The sequence below is a fragment of the Sciurus carolinensis genome, unplaced genomic scaffold, assembly GCF_902686445.1.
Source record: "Sciurus carolinensis unplaced genomic scaffold, mSciCar1.2, whole genome shotgun sequence".
NCBI classification, from domain to species: domain Eukaryota; kingdom Metazoa; phylum Chordata; class Mammalia; order Rodentia; family Sciuridae; genus Sciurus; species Sciurus carolinensis.
The window spans coordinates 1,115,376-1,135,677 of NW_025920118.1; the positions used below are offsets into that span (position 1 = coordinate 1,115,376).

Here is a 20,302-nt window from a genome sequence, read left to right on the forward strand (position 1 = left end):
TGAGTGGAATGATCCCTACTGGTGGATCCCATGGGCGCTTGGTGGTCACTTCTGGATCCCAGAGCAGATGCCATGGGACACACTGAAGTTGCCTTTTTACCTTGTTTCTTGGCAATAAATAAACCTCAGATTTGTACAAATCAAGTAGATAAAGCTGAAGTTCAGTTTCCTACAGTAAGCCAGCACTTGGTGTGTGAAGTGGAAGTGGAGATGGCGTTTGAACCTAGATCTAGATAGAGTCTGGTGCTGTCTGAGAGAATAGTTTGCTCTCAGGGAGATGAAACATGGAAGTGAAGATGGAATAAATAACCATGCATTGCAGTGAGCAACCCTTCTAGGTGCTAATTCCAAATGGTCCCAGACTGCATCCAGCCCAGACCAAGGTCATTCCTCATTGGGGAGCAGGAACCTATAAAAACAGATGCACCAAGTGAGACTGCCTGCTCATAGGAAGGAGGCCTATAAAGATGCTTCACATCACCATGACTTTGGACACATATTCACTTCATAAACACTCTTTAAGTATGGGACTTGGGAACTTTGCATTTTCTACATGTAATAAACATGTAATAAAAACACTTTGAAACCAAAAAAATAAATACCCTGGGATTCCTGCCCAGGACCCAACCACAATATATTTGCTGAGCTTAAAATGACCCTGAGCTCATGGAGCCATTTGAGTGGCAGAGGGAATAAGACCTAATCTGCCACCTCAGGCCACTGACACATGCTTTGGGATCGCTTTTTCCCTCTTTCCAAGCTGGCTCACTTAAAGGACATACAGAAAGGAATTTTTCTGCCTTACATAGATAATTTGGCCTCTCCATTCACCCAGCAAAGCCCCTGGCTTCCTGCATCTCTTCCCCCACAGAGACTGTGGGTGCTGCCATGTCTTCTGACTCACCCTCCTCCCAGTTACCCAGACGACCAGCTTGGTTCTCGGCTGCTGCATCTGTTGGTGAGGCCATAAATCAGAGGCAGCCCCAGACAGGGTCAGGCCTGGTCAGCTTGCTGATGGAATTAGAGTAATGAATGGGGAGTGGGGTATTTATATTAGTTTTGACTCTGGACCTGAAGGAAGAAGGCTGGCATTTAACTTCTTGATAAACTCGGCACCAACACATCCTGGGTCAGCAATTATGGTTTAAAGATCCCTTAGGATGGGGCCAAGGTGGAACCTCCCTGGGGAGCTGGGCCACCTGAGGAGCCCTGCCATCACGTGAGAAGTGGGCAAGACATGAACTGGGAGAGGGTGAGCTGCAGGCGGTGTAAGGTGATTGTGGTGCTGATTGAGATCCACTCCCTCATATGACTATGCATATGTTGAGCAATTTGGCTGAACCTGATAAAGGGAGAATGAGATGCAGAGAGGGGAGATCTGGATAATGACCCAGGTCTAAGGACATCTGAGCAAACCCCAGTGGGATGCTCTAGAGCAAAGAGCACATTTGAGCAATGCCACATTAGGTACAAATGAGCCAGGCCCTGGGGTCTTTCCTGTGCTCAACCCCTGGCTGGGGTGTCCTCAGAAGCCCATGGTACATTGCCCCTGCTGTGATGGATCCCAGAGGTGCTGCAGACAGGTGCAGTCATACAACTGAACGACAAGTTTCTCTTTGGATAAAAGACCGGGTAGCTCAGTCTGTACCACATGGATGTTTTCCTCCCTGCTCCAGAATCCAAGTTCCCTGGAGAGGCTGTGAGGTGTCCATTTAACCTAAATGTCACTCTTGGGAATCTTCTCGGTCTGTGGACTTAGCAGTCAGCCCATTTTTGATACTCAAGGCAGTTGGAGTAAGAGAAGGACCTGAATTGCCTGTTCAGCAAATGGTGGGAGGGTCTGAAGCTCTGGGTTCAGCAGTCTTCATGTCTCCAGGCATCTACACTTGAGGAAGACCCAAGGCCATGGGTGCAAGTGGTTACTTGGGAGGTGATTCCAGAAAGCACAAGGATGGAAAGGGAAGAAGCCACTGCGGGTTTGATTAAGGTTGCCTCCAGGAGTGTCCTAGCCCCAGGGCTTTCCAGAGGGTTCTGAGCACTGGCTCATCCACAGGCAAAGTGACAGAGAAACTCAAATGCTAGAAACAGGCAACTGGAGTGACTGCAGGGAAGGGCTAAGTGATAGGGGGCCAGGAGGTCAACAGAATAGCAGATATTTTTAAATGGTCACCAGGTCCTGTTTTTCAAACTGCATGAAGAGAATGTACATCCCTTCCTACTTAGAACTGGACTCATCTTTGCCTTCTTTGATTGATAAAATATGGCAGAAATGAGTCTTCCAAGGCTGGTTCATAAGGGTGTCAAGATGGAGCTCTATCGACTCTTTAGGGATGCTGGCTCTTGGAACAATGCCATGTTGTGAGGAAGCCCAAGCTTCCCTGTGGAGACGCTATCTGCAATGACTCACCAGTCAAGTGAGTGGAGCTAACAAGTCCATGTCAAGAATGCTGTGCCATCACCCGACTGACAGGATGAGCTGTCTCTTACTTCCCTGATCCCTTCACGTGTGCGGATCCACAGACAAACGGATTGCTGTTGATTTAAGGCACTGTTTAGACAATGGATGATACAAAGAGCATCCCAGCTCTAAAACCCCAATATAAGGTGGGGGGATATAACATGTCCTTTTTGGATAAAGTTTCAGGGAGGTGAAGTTATATTCCTGAGATCACAAATCAAGTAAGAGAATAATCCTCAAAGTTGGATCTGTCTGACTTTTAAACCACACTTTCTAGGCCACCGACTATTGAGTCTTCAGGATGTTCTTCCTCAAACTTCAGGGAAGTCATTTAATCCCATATTCACACAGAAAGTAGTTAGGGATCCATGCTGGGGAGTACTAACCACCTACAAGACATGAATGACCCCACGTTGCTGGGGGAGGTGTTACCTATTATATTTGTTCAGCAACCAAGTCGCAGATACAGGGTTGCAGAGAGAAGCATATGTGCTTCCTAAAAGTTATGAGTCAGGGGCACTTCTCAGATCAGCCCAAGATGGGCAGGGATGACTTCACTTCTGAGCCTTTTCCTCCACTGTAAAATGGGAATAAAGAGCTGAGGAAGTGCATACTGGAAATCCTGTGGATTCTCAGCCTAGCCTTTCACCTTCAGTCAGGCCAAAGCTGTCCCCAACACCAAATGTCAGACCTGCAGATGACATACAGCTTCCCTCACCTGGACAACAAGCTTTCTCAGCTCTAGTGCTTCCAAGAATAGCATACAAGGGGACTCTTGTGCAGCTCAGACCCCAGAGCAGGTCCCCTTTACCCTGCACAATGAAGGGCACCTTGCTATGTTCCAGAGGGCTAGCCTTTCCTACTGATGCATAACTGAGTACTCCTTCATGTTTCATGGTCCCATCTATAAAGTTTGTTGCTGAAACAAAAGAGTCCTCTGGCTGAAACTGCCACTGGTAATCTGGTCTCCATGCTGAGAAGTTATGTACACAGACAGAGAAAATTATGAAGAATGAAATGAGACATTCCCAGGGGAACCAGGTAATGACTGGCAAGAAGCTGATGGTGTCCACTCCAGACACTCTGGTACCTTTTGGAGAGATGCTGATGTACTCACTGGGTCACTGGGAAGAGAGACCCTGACCCATCCTGAGATCCACGGGAAGGTAGAGATACACAAGACAAGAATCCAGCACTGACCATTGTCAACCGGTGCAGGTTTGGAGTCCAATCCTAGCTCTGCCCCTTGGCTATGAACCTGGTCTGATCAGAAAAATGGAAACTAACTTCAGCATGGAGAACATGTGACACCCTGTGGGACTGTGCCCAGTGCTTGGAGCACCAAGCACACGGACGCTCTGGACTCATTATGTTGTCAAGTCTGCAACATCTCTCTGCAGTCACTAGTTTCAATAGAGGATGTCATCGAAGCATTGCCACAGGTTGGATCTTCTCAGAAGACAGGCATGAAGGTAGGGGTTATGAGGGGTTCCTTGGGCTCAACCCCCATGAAGGTAGAGGAAGCAGGATGTGGGCAGAGATGAGGAGTGGAGTCACAGCACAGGCCCAGCAACAGACCCCATGGGGAGCTCTGAGTCTTGCATGGCCCTTCAGAGGCATTGAGGTGTCCTGCCCAGCCCCTCATAACTACACAGGCATGTCATCAGTTGGAAACCATGCAAGAAGATGAGTGACCTTGGGCAAGGCTGGCCCCATGGATGGAGTCTGAGAAGGACTGATGGCCCTAGCTGGCAGTTGTAGGGAAGTCTGGGTGCAGCATAGGCTACCCAGGGAGCTGGGGGCAGGGATTCCTGGAGGAGGTGGTGTCCCAGCTGAGTAGGCAAGGTGCAAGTGAGAGGGAGGAGCTCCAGACAAACCTCAGAGTTGAGGAGTGGGGAGAAGCAGAAGTGGAAGCTGGGCCCATTTCCACCTGCAGGCTCACTTCTTTTCTTCACTTGGGTTTCGTGGCAATCTTTCTGAGAAGGTGGCATTGAGCTGAGGGCCCTTGTCCATCCCTTACCTTGCCTTTTCTTCCTGGTTTTCTCCACTACCTGACACCACATCACAAACCTGATGAGAAAGTCCTTCTTCTCTGAGCAAAGGAAACTTGGAGGGGGCGGAGACTGACCTCTTGCTGAACATCCCCAGTACCCTGAGCAAGACGAGACTTGGACACATCCAGCGACTGTCCCATGACCCAGGTCTTCGAGAGGTGGAGAGAAGGGCCAGGTGCTACAGTGGAAGATGTCATTGAGTGCTAGGGTGTTCCCAGGTCTTGGAGGGATGGAGTTTGGAGAATGTCGGGTTTCTCTGCACCAGGGGTGGGAATTTTGATCCAGTTCTTGCCTAATTGGAAAGGACACCTGGATTTTCACAAAGGACTAGAGCAGAGTTCTGACACAACCTCAGATGGACAATCAGAATGGGAGAGAATAGTGCTCCATGGCCTTGTTCCCAAAGCCTTCAGGAGACAGACCTGTGCCACTGATAAAAAGGTGTATCTGCCCACGTCCTGGCCAGATGATCCCCTAAGCCATCCCACATGGGCAGCTCTCCTGCCTGCCCAGAGAAGGCCCCTCCTGAAGTCTCTCATCAACTTGCCTTGAAGTCGTACCTTCCCAAGCAGGATACTTTTATTGCAAACTCCCCAACTGATTGTTCTCAGGACCAAACCTTTGATGGTTTTATTGTCCCTAAATTCACACCAGGCTCCAATAACTTCAGAGCAGGTAGAGAATGCAGAGAAGGGAGGGTCTGGGAAGGGAGCAGCCCAGGATCAAGGCAGGAGATTGCCACTTCTAAATCTGCCTGGCCAGACTCCCTCTGAAGACTTGCATGAGTTGGGGTGGTCCCATCATCTTTGGCCAAGAAGGCCCAAGTTAAGTGGATCAAGGTGGCGGCCACCTCTGGGAGCTCCTGAGCACACCTGCTCCCCCTGGGTGTGGAGTGGTGGATCCATACAGCTCGCTGCTTCTCTGCCTACCAGCCAATCTGGGACCGAGTGGCCTTCAAGACATTTAGGGGGTTTCATTCTAGATTCTGAATTTCCCAGCTCCGTCTGGGACCAACTTCTCCAACTTATTGGCTCCATGTCTGCATTTGGAAGTCCCTAGACTGGGTACAATGAAGTCCATTCATCTCCTGCCCTGTCTTCTTTCCCTAACATCTTGCTTCCTTGGAATGACCTCTCAACTCTAGGAGACCATAAGACAGGAACTGGCCTGAGCAACGGGGCTTTATCCTATTGAGATCTGAGGTGACCTGAATATTTCTTGCACCAAAACTCATGTTGCAGACCTGACACCAAGATTATAGTAGAACATGGAGGCTTTGGGCAACTGGACCATGAGGGTGCAGTGTCTTCATCCCTCATGAAGGGACTACTACGCTTATAAAAGAGGCCCCAGAGAACTGTCTTGCCCCTTCCACGTGGAAACCAGAAAGGTGTCTGTGAACCAGGAAACAGGCCCTGACCAGACACTGAATCTGCTGGTACCTTGATCTTGAAATTCAAAGAACTGAGAAACTTGTTTATAAGCCACCCCTAATCTATGGTCTCTTGTTAGAGTAGCTCAAACAGACTAAGATAGGGACAACTTGATGGATCTAAGGATGGATATCCAGGTAAAGAGGAAGCTGTGGGATACTTAACCATCTTTTGTTAATCAGATGAGGGGCAGGGCCTCTGGGTGTGAATGTCTAAGTACTTCTGGATTGTGTGTGATTCTTGCATGCTACAATGGCCAGAGAAAGACTGCAGGTTGAGACTTTGAGGTGGGAGGCCATCAACATGATGCTCATGTGGATAAGAAATGCCTGCTGAAGTTGCAGATGAACTCCAGAGTGGGCTGGGAGGCTGGGGAAATGTGCACTGGATTCTAGCCACACACACCAGATTGCCTGAGTTGGCCAGTACATGCTGAGGCACCTACTGTGTGTCAGGACCTCTCCTAGGCCAATTGTAAGAAAGCACTCAGTCAGGAAGAACAAAGCCCATTGAGATCCATGTTCAATCTCTAGAAAGGACAGAAGAAAGGATGTGGACAGGTTCAGAGTGTTTGAGTTTACTGGATGGGCTGATGGACAGGATGTGGAAAGAGGGAGACTTCAGAAGGTGGGCATGTCTGATCTCTGATGTTGGGCTGCCAAGAAAACAAATGCAGAGATGGAGTAAAAAGGGACAGTGGTTTATTAAAGGCAACTCCCAGGGATAAATTGGAGCCAACTCTCAATTGTGAGTGCTACTCCATATCATGTAATCGGGTGTTGTGAGTTTACATCACAGAAATTGGCAGATGCTACAATTGGAGAAGGTGGTTAAACATTTGCCTGCACACTGCCCATGTCTGCTAAAGATGGAGGAAGCGAACCTAACATTATCGGTTAACTGGGAGTGGAGACAAGAGTGCTTCTCTAAGGAAGAATCCTGCACTGGGGGCATAAATGGCCAGGCCAGAGCACTGCCATGCTCAGCCCCTGACTTAGGGCTGCCTGGAAGAGCAGATATTTGGCCCAAAAGCCAAGATTGATCCTAGAAACTCGGCTAACAGCATTACTGCAGCGAAGTAGAAAGATGATACTGATATTTTTTAATTGACCAAAACATGTTTTGAAACATGTACATTGAGGACTGGCCCAAGCTAAGAGTTGATTTTACTTTCTTATTACAGAAAACAAGTATGCAGGGAAATGCATGAGCAACTTTCAAGAGTACTTTGTGATTTCCATGTTACACACTAGACCTCTTGAACTTGATCTTCATATCAGACATTTTGTATTCCTTGATCATCTCTCCAACCACCACTGACCTGGTAACTACCATGGTACCCTGCTTCTGAGTTCAACCTTTTTTAGTTCTACATATCTGTGAGCTCTCTTGGGTCTGAGACATTCACCTAAGAAAGGGGTAGATGTGCCCTGGTTCTCCTGCTGTCCATGGTAGCAGAGGGAATTCAGTTCCTCCAAGGGGAGGACAAGAAGGCACAACTCCTCGGCCTTGTCAGACACCCGGTGTTGATCCCCATCTCCAGGGATTCCCATCCTACCTGAAGCAGAGCTATGTCACTTCTGGCCTGTGCCATATGCCCCTAGTTCTGCTTTCAACTGAGTTCAGCCTGCAGAGACAGAGGCAAGACCTCAGGATGTGGGGGAGAGGTGGGTTGCCTGTTCCCCAACAGCAGAGGCTTTGACCCTGCTCATTCCTCTATATATGCAATCCTCAGAGAGTGGCACGGTTCCCTGACTCCCTTCGGGTCTTTACTGTTGTGCCACCTTCTTCATGAGACCTTTTCTATCACACTTACCATTATAACCTTACCCCTTGTCTCCTTTATTTTCTCACTGCCACTGACCACCAACTAGGATTGCATTTTTTGGTTTATCTGACTTCCCCACTTGGAATTCATAACTCCACAATGACTGGGGTTTTGCATTTGTGTCCTCTGCTAAATACTCAGCATCTGATTGACATCTGATGCCAAACTGCTTCTATCCTGTATAACTTCCAGGGGGACACTGCATGGGAGGTGCCCTGGATTGGCACAAGACAGGCACAGATAAGCCAATGGCATGTCCATTACTGGCCCCAGTCGGAAGGAAAATGCTAAGAACTTCAATTTAAAGGAACTGAATGTGGAGAATCAGTGGCAAAGCCCTTGGAGATGCTGGAGCAAAAGGAACCCCCCCAAACACACACACCCTGGCAATCATCAATAGCCAGAAGTCACTACTACAGAGGCTGGAGGGGAAAAGAGGTGGCACTACTAGAGGCCAGAAGTTTGAGCCACCAGGTTGGAGTTAGGAAAGCTCTGGGTTTTCACAACAGCAATTGGTGACTGTGGAGGAAGGAGCTGGTAGTGGGAGCTGGAACCAAGAGACAACTTGGAAAGGGGTAGATGAACCCGGGTCCCGCTGCTCTCTGGGGTAGGATTACATGTGAGAGGGGAAGGTGGCCTGATGAGATGAAGCCCGAGGAATCAGAGACCAGACTTGCTCTGCTATAACATGCTCTTACAAGAACCATTCCACAAGATGGCATCCATCTCTTGCAAGGGCAGTGGTCCCAGTGACTGGACCACCTCCCACTAGGCTGCTTCTCTTAAGGGTTCCATCACCACATGGACTGCCAGGCTTCTGTCATGTGAGCTCTTAGACATGGACCAACCACATTCAGGCCACAGTGGTGGCAGAGAGGGATAACATGTGCTGCTGCTAGGGAGTCTGGGAGTCTGCAGGGCAGTTCTTTTCTTGCTGGACTCACTCACACACACACCTGCTTGCTGGGACTGGACATGGATCCCTGGGATGCACGAGGGCTCTCTCATGTTCAGGGATCTGCTTGCTGTAGATGGACCTAGGGTGGTCTTGACTGGGACAACTGGGTCCTGTGATCCATCATTCTTCAGCAGGCTAGCTTGGGCTCCTTCATGTGAGAATACCTTATTTTCTCCCCTCTTTCAAGTCTAAAGTAGAAGACACCACAGTGTGCTGCCCTGACCTTAGGGCTGAGCCAATGTTCCCCTAGGGCTGCAAGTTGGGGGTGATCATGACTGTGAATCTGTTCTGCAGAAATTGCCCTCAGATGCAGATAACAATTTGACCCACCTCACTCTTCCCAAGGCCTCCACCATTCCAGGACTGGTCTAGGAGTGGGACAAAGCCCACCTCCTCCTCACTCCAAATTAGGGCAGTTCTGGGAGATCACCCCAGTGCCAGAGCTCTTCATGGGTCAGCAGGGGCCTCTGGTAGGTATACTACCCTTCAATTTCTCCAAGGGGTAGCCCAATTTTCTGCCCCCAGGATGTGTTACTGAGGTCCCACCTCAGGGAACTCGACTTTCCACCCGTGACTTTCCAGCTATAAGTCAGAGTCTGATACATCTTTTAACATTTACCAGCATGCCACTAATTTCATGAAAACCACTAGCTTTCCAGGGGGATATTCTGATTTGCATGTCTGAAATTGCCAGGGTAGAAATATTTACACCATGGAAATTGGCAAACTACCATTTGGAAATCTCTGCATGTGGACTGATTTCTAAAATAGCAGTCACTAGTCAATAAGAGCTGGCCCCAGAAGACCACTTGTCCTAGTCCAACCTACCCGTACACGTGTGTATATGTCAGTGAAATAAAAATATCTTAATGCAATCTGTCTTGGCTACCTTGCCTTACTAGTGAACTCTTTTCTACTTTTTAGGCTGCAGTTTGAAATGCATGTGTTAGGAATGGGGGGCTGTTTGGCAGAAAGGGCAGGAGCTGAGAGCTGGAAGGTGGGAAGTGTTGGAGGGGATGTTTCCTGTCCCTCCAGGATCATTCCAGGGGGTATTTTAATATCAAAAAGTTGACAAAGCCTCTTCTCCAATTTAGTTCCCCAAAGACCCTCATTTAAACTGTCTTACGATGACCTAAGAAGTGTTTTTGCAAGCAGGGAAAATAAGCATGGTCCTGCCTAACACATCCTGTGACCCCTAAAAGAAATTCTCAGGTTGTTCTGACACATGGTTATGCAGGCAAGTTGGGAACTCTCTGGATAACTCATATTCAGCTGTCAATATAGTGTCATTCATTGATGTCACCTCCCTAGATGGGACAACACTTTCAGAACCTTCAACCCTTGGCTACCTGGCTACAGTAAGGTCAAATTCAGCAGCATTCTTGTCAATTTGGCTTTTGAAAATGGAAATTTGACATTAAGGTAAAAGGTTTTAGTGCAGTGGAAGTCTGCAACCCTGGACCTGCATTCTCACCTTGCAATGAGCTGATGTAGTTAAATTAGAATTATCCTGAAGACACAGGGTCCCAATTAGCAGGATGAGTCTGAGGACCCTCCAAGAGCAGTGGTGGGCACAGTGGTCCTGGGGTAGATCTGAAAATCGGCACCTTCCATTGCACCACATTTGACTTGAGCAACTGATCTTAGCCAAGCGGGAAAAGAACTTGCTCCTCACCCAACACCACCATCAACTGGGGCCCTCACCATGGCTGCTTGTAATCAGTGGGAAATTGTGGCCTCCTGGTTAAGGTTTCTCTTCCTAGGCAACTGAGCCTCCTCTATCTCTTTGAAGATTACAGTGCTTTAGTATGCCTTTAAAGTGAATTTTTCCCTCTGCATTTTATTATAATTAATGACCAGAAAACTCTTCTCTTTCCCCTTTTTTATATTTTCTTAAATATGTTTCTTTCCGCTTTAAAAATGCAATATATTTTTTTTAAACCAGGATATGGATGAGCCTGTCCCTAGCAGGGCAGGTCCAACTTCATCTGTGAACTTGATTATGCAAAGCCTGTTTTCAGCTGACATCTGAGGTGGATTTCAGAGCCATGACTCATGAGTACTTCCAGGCTTAGAACACAGGGAGCAGCCCATGCACTCGATGCAGCCTGACTTCCAAGGCCCTGGGGGCTGAATGGTTCAGACTTTGTACACGTGCCTGCTCTAATACGATCATGTCGTCTGCTGACCTGGGCTGACAGTCGTGGACTGCTCCGGGATCAATTCACTTGGAAGAAACACAACTGCAGTTGCTCAGAATTGAGAATTTGCTGGGTAAGGGTGCAAAGACTTACCTATTTTGGTAGAAAACATTAGGGTGTCATTTTTTTCCCTAAACGCTCTCTAGTACATGCAGGTGACAGAATGATAGATCTCCACGCTAGTAAGTGCAAACAAGCAAAATTCAGAACAGCAGTTAAAGTGTATGCTTGTGCATAGATTTGCATATATACAGGATAGTTCTAGAATAGGGCTTCTCAACCTCAATACTGGCAATGTTGGGATGGTGAATTACTCTTGTTATGAGTCTGTCCTAAATATTGCAGACTGTCCTAAATATAGCAGACCGTTTATCAGCCTCCCTGACCTCTACCCACCAATGCCAGTAACACTATCTAGGTGTGACAACCAAAATTAGCTCTGAGCATTGCCAAATGTCCCCAGGGCAAAATTGCCCCCAAGTTAAGAACCACTAATCTCTGAAGCCATGCACCAAAATATCAAGGCTGAATTCTGCATAACAGTATTAGAGAATCGGATGAGAGGGAGATTTTATTAGTTGAGCTGAGTTAACTTTGATTAGTTTGCAGAGTGAGCTCTGAATCTTTAGGAGGAACACAGCGTATTCAATCCAGAGCCTGATTTAATAACCAGATATAGTTCATAAGCAAAGTGAGGTAATGAAAGATCAAAGTCTGCATAGCAATAGCTCCATCAAGAAGCTTTAACCCTTTATGTATAGGACTCATGAGGTTTTTGTTCAGGACATAAATGTGTCCTGACATAAGACAAAATCAGTGGGCACATTTCTCTGGCTGTTCATACCTTGCACTTGACAGAACCTTAATTTGGGTAGAGGAGCTTTGGCAACATAGACTCTTACACATTCTTCAAAGTATCTCTCAATCATGTTTTTTCCAGGAGCTGGGACACAGGTTTCCATCACTATGTAAGGGACGTGACTGGTCTGTGCCTCCATTATGGGACAACTCCAGTGGGAGTTGACTTAACCAGGATGGAACAGAAATGACAAGCAGAGGCCACATTTGCACATCACACTCGAGGAATCCAACAGGATGCCTCAGTTTGTAAACGACTTGAAAAGGTGTCTGTGGAATAACTGTGGGAAGATGATTTGGGATTACGGCTCCTTAATCTGACTTTGATCCCATCTCTGGAGACTTAGTCCAGAGGCCTGCACTCTGTCCCTCAGACTGATTTCAGTGGGTTGGGAGTTGGGCCTGGGCCTCTGGACATGAAAAAACCTCCCAAGGGACTCTCCTGTCACCATACCCCATTGCTTGCAGGTCACTTTCTGCAAAAGCCCACTGTCAGACCCTCTGAATAAGGGGATAGAACTGAAGTCGTAATCTCTGCTCTGACAAAATGTGGAGGAAGCTCATGATAGAAGCTTGACAGGAGGCCCCTGCGGCCTATGCTGTGGGGGGAGGCCTGTCTGGGTTTGGTCCCCTTTTAAAGGGCCTGTGCACCTTGTGTCAAACCTGCCTCCCAGGGCTGAAGACCCCACATCTGAGCCACGAGACTGAAGGGCCAGCTGAATTTGCTCAGAAACACTGAGAAGAGATGGAGGGCCAAAGCCCAGGCCTGGGATTCCACAGTTACTTGGTGTTCTGTCTAGAACAGTGCTGCCTGGCCGGTTTTACATCAGCAAGCAAGAATGTAAACCAAGTGCAACTTGCCCAAGGTCACCTGGGGACAGTGCAGCCTGGGACCAACCTGGGTTGGAGAACACAATCTACCCATGCATTTGCTCGCCCTCCCTGGCTGACCCCATGAAATGGAGCTGGTTCCTATAGACTGACCTTCTATTGCAGGGTGTAAGAACAGAGGGGCCTCTGTGGGAGAACTGCTGGATCTGGGGCGCCAGCTAATAGTGACATAGGAAGTTAATTCCTTAAGATTCCGTGATGAGATGCATACCCAAGGATGCAGGTTGGGGGACACAAGGGACACTTCTGTACCATCTGTGCAGGCTGGTGCATGTGCTAGGATTGTGGACTTCAAATTTCATGCCCCAGCTCTGCCACTGAGCTGCTGGGATTTTTTGAGGAAATGGGGTGAAATTCCCTAACCCTTCAACTCGGCTCCCCAACCTGTGAAATGGTGATGATGGAACCAGCCAGCAGCACTATTACAGACTGGGTGCATGACATAGAGCCTTCTCATAGTTTCGTCTGGTGGCTGGCATCACAGGTTACTCAGAGCAGGGACCTCTGAGCACCCAGAACCCAGATTAAAACTGGTTTCACTGCTTTTATTTTGTAGAAGGAGCCAGGAAGGGAGAACTGGCCCTTGGAATTAGGAGTCAGTTTTGTTTTCTGATTTTCACTTTTCAGCATTTTCCGTGAATTCACCCTGCCTGTTCACATATTTTTTGAAATATGTGTTTTTGTCATACACACATCCAGAGAAGAGAATGGTTAACAATACAGGGGTCTCCTTACAACGTGAAGTATCATGGACAGATATCTATGCTGTAGAGTGAAGTGAGAAAAGCTAGATTTGACCCCAAATATAAAAAAAAATAAACCTCAAAAAAGGTCAGATACAATGCTTTAAAACAGCAGCGATGATGTTACTATTCTATAGTTGTTACACATTTCTTCTCTGATCTCTATTTTCCAATTCTATTTTACGACGGAGGAAAGACGAGTATAACTGAAAGCAGAACCATAATCGCCCTGTTATCTTTTCTGATTCAGTACTTTGCCCCTCCTCTCTTTATTGGGCCGCACTTTTCTTGTTGCGCTGATGATCAGGGACCAAACTTCTCCTTGCAGAAGAATGTCATGGAATTCCTGGCGCCCCTGAAGCCAGAGGCCATTTGGATAGTGAGGAACATGCATGGAAACAAGACGGCTGAGGTCTGGGAGCTGTGCCTAGTCAGGGAGGCCGGCAAGGGGCGGGGCATGTCTCCTCTCTGGGTGGTGGTCCTCACTCTACCCTGGTCAGGACACTGCTCTGATGGCCTCCTTCCTGCCTCTGGCAACCTGGTGGACAGTGTCAGAATCTTCACCTGTTTCTCCTTGCCCAGCCTCTGCTCTTCTGGCAGGTTCCCCCATCTGTTTAGATAGAGGTCAGCAGTTCTGGGTTTGCTGGGCTGAGTTCATGTTGGTGGAAGATGGTGGCGTAGACAGGGTGCTGCTCTGAGGCTCCACGGGTAGAGGCCCCATGAGTCTGAGGTTATGGAGGCCTCCCATGATCAGGAAAGACTCCCCACCTGCTGGTACTGTGTGAGTCGCGGCCTCTTGCTCCCCAGGAGTGGTGCTGGCAGGCGGCACTTTGAGCGTGCGTGGTGCTGCCCCTGGGTGTCCTCTCTGACAGTGAACCTCCGCCCCTGGCCTTGGAGCCCTGGATCTGGCTGCCCAGGGGCAGGGGGCATGGCTGGAGGGAAGTTGGTGCTGGGAGGGTGGTGGCAGAGTCCAGCCCTCCAGTGCTAGGTTGGGTCAAGGGGCCTTTGTGAGCATTTCTCCTTTGCAGAACCTGGTCAGGGAAGGGCTGAGGCTGAGAGGGAGGCAGAAAGGCCCTTGTTTCTGACTCCTGGCATCTGTCTGCCTTCGCCTGCCAAGCCAGGCTGGTGTGGAGGGCTCCTCAAAAGGGAGTTTGACCTGGTGGGGAGGGAGGCGGGTGTGCTTTGGAGACTTCCAGCCTCTGCCCCGAGCCGGGTGCAGCATCCCCAGTGACTCCCTGTGTCTGCAGGGCCTGCAGTTACCTCTGTCCTGGTCCCCCTCAGGGTACGTCTTTGTGAATTTCAGCAGCGAAGAGGAAGTGAAGAAAGCCCTGAAGTGCGACAGGGCATACATGGGTAAGGGGGCACTGGCAAGGCCCCTCGGGCTCCTTGTTCCCTTGTGAACTTCTTCATGTATGTCTGTGCCCAGCTTTTCCTCCCACCCTATGTTGCGGGCTCTGAGGGTATAGCAGCAGAGGGGCTGAGGAGAGGTAGGCAGCCCCCGAGCCCATGAGCGGGCCAATGGCCCTGGGCAGTACGGAGTGGTCAGGGCAGTGGTGAGGGCTGGGGTTGGAGGAGGCAGGTCTCTGGCGGGGTGGCTACTGGGCCTCCTGGAGTGAGGAGCAGGCTCTGGCCTCTGGACAGGGTTGGTGGGGGTGCAGCAAGGGCACCTTCCCCAAGCTGGGACGTGGTCCTCCACCCTCTCTGGCAGGGATGGCGATTGCACCCAACCACGGACTCCTGGGGTTGCGTTGTGTCAGGGTATACGGGGGTTCCTGGGAGTCCTGCTGGCAGGTTGGGGGAAGGTATCCATCAAGCTCTTGCAGTGCGGGCAGAGGCAGGCCATCCCTGCAGCCTCCTTACACATGCAGGGTGGTTTTTGCAACCTGCTCACCAGCAGGTGATTGTTCAGGGTCGGGCTGTCACATGAGACCTTTCCCAAGGCAGAGCCGCCAGCAGTGCCAGAGTGGGCTCAGAGTTCAGAGGACCTGTCACTTGGCCTGGGATACTGGGAGCAGGCCCCAAAGACCAAGGCCATGCTGGCAGGCTGAGCGAGGTCCCGGGGGCTCAGGCTGCTGCCCTGCTACAGAGCCTGCTGTTGGGCCCATCGCCTTTCCCAGCTGGAGCATCTGGCAGCCTGCAGCCAGGGCCTGGGTCCCCAGCCAGGTGTGTCAAGTCCCAGGCTCCCCGGAGCCCTGACCCTCTCCTCCTGCAGGTGGATGCTACATCGAGGTGTTCAGGGAGAAGCACGTGCCCACAGCCAAGGGGACCCTGCAGAACAGTGTGCAGCCCTGGCAAGTCTGGTTGCTTGGAAAGAACCAGGAGGAGGAGGACCTGACTGACTCCGGGAGGCTCTTTGTGCTCAACCCGCCCTACACCAGTACCAAGGAGGACCTGCAGGGGCTCTTCTCCCCCAACGGTAGGTCTCCACTCCTGGCCACGCATGTAGGCCCCTGGTGCGCCCGGCTCCCACTTACCTGGGTCAGCCCCATCTGCCTCCCACTTGCTCTTGACCTTGGGCAGTGGCTGTAGCTGGTCTCCTCATCTGAAAACAGGGCTCTCTGTCCCCACTACAGATCTAGTGGCATCTTCTGCTTTCTGAACTTGAACTTGAATTCCTTTTTTTCCTTCTTAACAGTGTTGGGGATTGAACCCAGGGTCACTCTGCCACCAAGCTACATCTCCATTTTCTTTTAGTTTTAATTCAAGACTGTCTTGGTAAGTCCACGAGGCTGGCCTTGATCCTCTTGCCTCAGCCTCCCAAGTTGCTGGGACCACAGGCATAGCCAGCACGCCCAGCAGAACTTGGTTCCTTAGCTCTCACCATTCAAATGCAGGGCGGGAGTGATGGAGGCATTTTCCTGAGATTCTTTGGCTTCTGGTGTTGGAATTCAGCAGCCGCCCAGCCCTCCCCACCCACCATACTCCTGCCTGGGAATGGTTTTCTTTCTCAAGTCTTCCCAAGCAAACCGAGCTTCCGAGAAGAGGCAACAACCAGGGCCATCTTTGGTTTTGCTGCTGTTACTTCTTGGGCTGGGAACTTGCAGGCCCATAGTTGAGCTTGGTCACAGTGGCCGTTTGTCGAGGGGAGGAAGGTGGGCTCACAGTGCAGGTGAATCTGTGCTCTGGAGATGCTGCCGGTGCCCTTGTCTCCTGGGAGGCTGACCTGGGTGTGGAGGATCAGGGAGGCCGTGTGAGTGACTTGGGCCTAGGACAGCCCAGAGTTCCCAAGTGGAACCTGCTTGCAGGCCAGGTGATGGGACCTAAAGGTCTGTCCACGCTATCCTGCTCCCCAGATCCTCCCATGGGCTTGTGTCCTAGTCACACGGCAGTGCTAGGTGGATGGGAGGGGGCTTGACCATAGACTGCAGGTGTGCATTTGGGATGTGGCCACACCTGGTGTTCAGAGTGGAACCACTGCAGACAATGTCTTCTGAGAGGGACGGTGTCATGAACACTTATGTGGCACTAACTGCAGCAGGCCCTGGGTAGTGACTGCACACTAACTCTTGGGCCCTCGAGGCCACTGTGTGTGGGGCGACTTTTGTGCCATTCACAGGCGAGAGGAGGAGGCCTATGTGGGTGAGGCCACTGCCCAGGACAGGCTGTGCGCAGCAGGCTGTGGAGCCAGGTGCAGCCCGACACCTTCCTCCTTGCTTCTCTTGGGGTGGGCGCGAGGGGAAATGACACCCTTGACCTGGAGGTGGGTCTCGTGGCTGGCAGTCACCATCCTTCCCTCGGACTGAGTGGATGTGGCTGGTGCACAGCAGCTGTTCTATGTTCGTGTGGCCAACCCTTAGTGCCCAGCACTTTCCCCTGAGCTTGGGCCCAGCTCAAACCCAGGCGACTGATGCTCTCCTGTCCTCAGGTCCCCTATCAGAGCTCCACTACCCCATCAACAGGCTGACCAAGAAACCCAAGGGCTTTGCCTTCGTCACCTTCATGTTCCCCGAGCACGCAGTGAAGGCCTATGCGACAGTGGACAGGCAGGTGTTCCAGGTAAGGTTGCTCACGAGCCCACCAGGGTCACCGAGCCTGGTGACAGAGGAGGGATGGCCCTGTGGAATGCAGGGAGCTCTGCTCTTCAGGGTCACCTTGTGATGTGCCCAGGCCACCTCCCCTCCAGTGCACCTTCATTCACAGTGTATGGACCTTGTGGGCTCCAGGCCAGACCTGGCCCACCCATGGCTGCTCATGTTCTCCCTGTGCAGGGCCTGGGGGCACAGTGTGAGGGGCACCTTTCCCTTGGCATGGCTGTGTTGGGGCCCCCAGCACCAGCTGGACTGAGAGTAACTGAGTGTCTGCTCTGGCTGCCGTCCCTGTCCTCCTGCAGGTCCAACATGTTTAGGACAGGAGGCCCCACTAGACAGGAGGCCCCACTGGAGGGCAGGGCTGGAGGGCAGGAGGGCAGCTCGCCCACTTCCTCCCTGTTCCCACAGGGCAGGATGCTGCACATGCTGCCGTCCACCATCAGGTAGGAAGCCAGTGAGGATGCCGACACCCCCGGCTCTTCCTACAAGAAGAAGAAAGTGTCCAAGGACAAAGCCAGCAACTCCAGGTCCTCGCCAGCCCCACCCAGGCTCTGCCACCCTCTTCACCTTTCCCGACCGCCTGGTCCCTTTTGTTCTATAGCTTGAGGTTCATCGTCACCTCTGAGCCCGCTTCCCCACTGCAGATGGGGAGAGCGGTGCTGTGCTCACTTATGCTCTGAGGTATCACGTCCACTATGAGTGGACAGTTGCCACCTGCTGGGCCCTGCACAGGCCAGCTGCCGGCACTGCCAGAGGTTAGATCTGTCAGCCCCTCTGCCTGCAGGTTGGGAGCCCACCCAGGACAGGCAAGCTGGTGGGAGGGCTAGGAAGGCGGGGAGGCTTGTGACAGGCTGTGTCTGAGAGAGCACCTGTGGGTCCCAGCGTGGCCTGTCCTGCTCTGCCCCTGCCCGCAGCTCCCACAACTGGAACACGTTGTTTATGGGGCCCAACACCATGGCTGATGCCATCACACAGAAGTACAGTGCCACCAAGAGCCAAGTGTTTGACCACGTGAGTGGCCCGTGACTTGCGAGCTTCGTGTCCGCAGACCCTCTTGGTGAATATGTCTGGACCCCTGCAGAGTTCTTTCTGGGCAAAACCAGGAGTGCATTTCAGCCACTTGGCAAGGGACGTCCCTTGATTCTGCCCATTGACTGCTTTCTCGGTCCTCTGGCCTTCCTTAAGACACTGGAGGCCAACCTGTCGGTGGAGGTGGACAGCAAGCCCGTGTGTAACTGAATGGCCTGGTGACCACATTTTTAAAAGAAACAGGAAAATTAATTCTAACAGATGCTGTCTTCAGCTAATGCATCTGAGGGATCATTGCTTCGCTGTGTCCAGCGTAGTCATAGGGTGTTTCTCCTCCCTTGTTACACGCAGGCCACTGAGTTCCATGCATAGCAGGACGTGGATTTGAACGAACCACTCCTCAGGTGCCCAATAGCTCATGGCTGCCATGCTGGGCAGTGTAACTTGGCCTGAGTTGGAGGGAGGGACAAGGGACAGCTGCAGTGGCTTAGGTGCCAAAAGTACCCCAAGCACCAGGGCTTCGCAGTGCCAGGACACAGTCCTGCCTTCTAGAGCCTTCTGGTGCCTTCTGGAGCCTCCTAGTGGAGACAGGTGGAGAGAGGAGAGTCTGGGATGTTCAGGGAGGTGACAGAGCAAGGACTGCTTAGAGTGAGGGGTCAGGGTCAGGGTCAGCCCTGCAGAAGCCCCCAGGGGCTGCAAGAGGAGCCACAGACCTGCCCACTGTGGAGAAGGGAAGAGCCCGAGTAGGCGTGGGGACATGTGGCTGGAGAAAGCGCCAGAGGGGGTCAGGTGGGTGTGGCTGGGTGAGGGGCACCGCTGAACCCACTTCCACTGGGTCTACTCAGCTGCTGGCTGGAGAGAGCAGATCGGGTCCACCTGATGGCCACGGGCCTACTTTCTTCCCTCCCTCAGGAGACCAAGGGCAGCATGGCTGTCTGTGTGACCCTTGGGGAGACCCAGCTGGTCCAAGAGTTGTGGCGCTTCCTTCTCCACAATGGGGTCAGCCTGGACTCCTTCAGCCAGGTGGGTCCCCATTGCCCTCTCCATGGACTCTGATGGCCCTGACTGATGGCTGCTGTAGAGCTGGGGACAGGGCTCCAGGGAGGCTGGGGGTGTATCGACAGGCCCTGTGGTGACTGGAACCAAAACAGGGCTCACTGCTCCGCAGCCCCTTGCAGGGACAGGCTGCGCCTGGTGCTTCTCTCTCCACGCCTGTGGTGGCAGGTGGCCTGCAGTTCCACACTGAGATGCCAGTCTGATCAGTGGAACAGCGGCTGGGGCACCTGGGAGGTCCAGCAGGCTGGTCATTCTCTGTCAGGGTCTGCATGGGGGCTGACCCCTCAGCAGAGCTGCCCAGCTGTGGAGCCAGCAGGTGGCCTGCTGGAGAGGGTGGCACCTCCTGGGTTTGCTTCCCAGGCGCCTGGCCCCTGGGGCCCCAGACAGTGCTGGTGCCAGACTGGACCCCTGCTGCTGTCCCTCATGAGTCCTGTCCGCTCCACAGGCCACAGCAGAGTGAAGCAGGACCCTGATTCTGGCCAAGAACCTCCCTGCAGGCATCCTGGCAGCTGAGTTGCGGGAGACCTTCAGCTGCTTCGGGAGCCTGGGCCGAGTGCTGCTGCCCAAGGGCAACGTCACTGCCATCATCCTGGAGTTCCTGGAGCCCCTGGAGGAGCGCAGGGCCTTCTGACACCTGGCCTACTCCAAGGTAGGGCTGCCCCAGCGCAGTTAGGGGAGAGGGAGCGGGCCTGTGGGAGGGCGCTCAGCCTGAGCTCCATCCTCCCACAGTGCAGCTGCAGAAAGCACCCTGCCCCCTGCCCTGCC

At 51.7% G+C, this 20,302-nt stretch overlaps 1 pseudogene; it reads left to right on the forward strand.

Moving 5' to 3' along the window:
• The first annotated feature begins 6,070 nt into the window (after positions 1 to 6,070).
• The window catches only part of LOC124973621 (probable RNA-binding protein 19), a 47,351-nt pseudogene continuing 33,119 nt past the window's right edge, over positions 6,071 to 20,302 (forward strand).